This window comes from Mus pahari, chromosome 22 (assembly GCF_900095145.1).
Source record: "Mus pahari chromosome 22, PAHARI_EIJ_v1.1, whole genome shotgun sequence".
Classification (NCBI taxonomy): Eukaryota; Metazoa; Chordata; class Mammalia; order Rodentia; family Muridae; genus Mus; species Mus pahari.
The window spans coordinates 40,281,446-40,283,689 of NC_034611.1; the positions used below are offsets into that span (position 1 = coordinate 40,281,446).

Sequence of the window (2,244 nt, forward strand, 5' to 3'; positions counted from 1 at the left end):
CCAGGTGGGGCGAAGGACCTGCTCTCCTGAGTATTGCAGCTGATGAGAGACATGGCCAGTCCTCCAAGTCTCATGGCTAGCTCCCCCTCCTGCCATAGTTCTCTCTCTCATCCTAGCCACTCCACAGCAGACAAGGCAGGTTCAGCTCTCCCATGCTCATGCCCCATAGCTCACCTGAGACCCCCCACATCCAGCAGAGCCAGCTTTACTCTTCTGTCCAGGCGAGGGGCAGGGCCAGCTTTCCTGTTCTCACGACCCCAGGGCTGGGTCTCCCACCTGGAAGAGGTGGTGAAGGGGGAAGAGGGAGGAGACCAGTGGTAAGGCCAGCTCTCCCACACTCGTAGCTCATATTCTCCAGCTGGCTCACCTGCAACTCTTGCAAGGTGCTGGGCCACTCTCCTGATACTGCGGATGGTTAAGGGTGGGGTCTGCTCTTCTTCTGTCATGGGCCAGGTCTCCCATGATGCCCAGGTGAGGGCTGGGGCCAGTTCTGTATAGCCATCAGGTATCAACATGTCCCCCCTGGCCGCAGCCCAGACCAGGGACTTCTGCCTGGCCTTTGGTGGTAACAGACCCCTGTTGTTGTAGTACCATGGCTCTAGACATGGTCCCCAGTGGCAGCAAAGGAGGCTTCCAGGACTCTACTATGGCCCCAGATGACATTCTCACATCAGGTTGTCTCTCACTACCCTCGAGTCTCCAGTTCTGCCTCTCTTCATTGTGCCCACATCCTTCTAATTCTCTTTCTCTTCCATTTCTCCACCACTTACCTATTTAGTGGCACCTGGGGTCTCTGAGTGTCTCCCCCAAGGCCTGCACAGCACAGGGCTGATAGTCATGTTAGGCTAATTCCCCGTCCAGGCCCCATGGTGTTGGTCTTGTGGTCTTCTTGGGCTCGCTCCTCGCCTGTGCCCACCCGAGTGGCCCCATGCCAGGGTCAGCTGTCTTTGGCTCACTCCCACCCTTGGCCTGCAGTCCCACGTGTGGTCTTCTGGTCTTCAGATTGCTCTCTGCCCTGGGAGGCCCATCTGGGCGTGTGTAGCTTTGAGGTCATCTCAGGCTTGCTTTTCCAGGGAATGTTACAGTACTATTCACTCAGCTGTCCATAGGTAAGATCACTGTTCACAGACATAGCTTCTCTGTCACCTACGGATGCACATGTGGCACAGCAGCCACACATGCGATGCCTCTAGGGGCAGCAAAATTTTCTTTTCTTTTCTTTTTTTCTCTCTTTTGAAACTCATTTACTCTTCTGATTTTATATGTTTAGTAGTTTAATACCTTTTTCCCCTACCCCATTTCTTTGCCCCTTTGCTTTATTCTCTGGAAAGAAATTCTAATTCTATTTTTTAAATTTAATTCAATTTTGTGTTTATAGGTATTTTGTATGCAGGTCTGTATGTGTACCTTGTATGTATTTGGTGCCTTGGGAGGCCAGATGAGGGAGTTGCATATCCTAGGACTGGTGTGATAGCTGGTTGTGAGCAGCCACAGAGGTTCTGGGAACTGAACCCAGGTCTTTTAGAAGAGCAGCCAGTGATCTTAATCACTTAATTTTATTTTTAAGTGCCTTTTATCATCCTCTCTCTCTCCCCCTCTCTCTTTCCCTCTCTCTCCATTCCTCTCCTGACTGTGTATGTGCACGTGTGTGTGTGTGTGTGTGTGTGTGTGTGTGTGTGTGTGTGTGCCGGAAGAAGTCATTGAGCATCCTTCTCTCATTCTTAGACTTGTTCTCTTGGAGGTGTGGTTTCTCAATGGCTCTAGAGATTGTGTTTTTCAAATATGCTGTCAGTCAGCATTACCCAGAGACCCTACTATCTCCTTTCCCATCAGTGCTGGGGTGATAGGTATGTATAGGACCACGTCGGGCTGTCATATGTGTGCTGGGCTCTGAACTTGAGTCTCATGCTTGAGCAGTGAGTGCTCTTAACAGTTGACTCATCTCTCAGCTCCTACTTCCCAATTCTTAATTATTCTCTTTTGAAAAATATTTTATTCTTTTTGTTTTATTATGATCAATACACGCTCTTCTAACTTGCTAGGTGTATCTTAGTTTAGAAAGAGAACATTTCTGTTCATTTTGGGCGGCTTACTTCCTCCGGGTAACTTTTCACTCTTTAAAATTCAACAGAAATGTATGCGTCAGGCCCGGTGTGTCTGGAGGGTGCCGTGCCTTGGAGCCATCAAACCACCTCTGGCTCTTATAATCTTTCTACCTCCTTTTTCACACAGACCCCAGAGGCC

General features: G+C 49.6%; 1 pseudogene; it reads right to left on the bottom strand.

Annotated features, from left to right (window-relative positions):
• Nucleotides 1-1,075: 1,075 nt before the first annotated feature.
• Nucleotides 1,076-1,200, bottom strand: LOC115063052 (annotated as a pseudogene).
• Nucleotides 1,201-2,244: the final 1,044 nt, after the last annotated feature.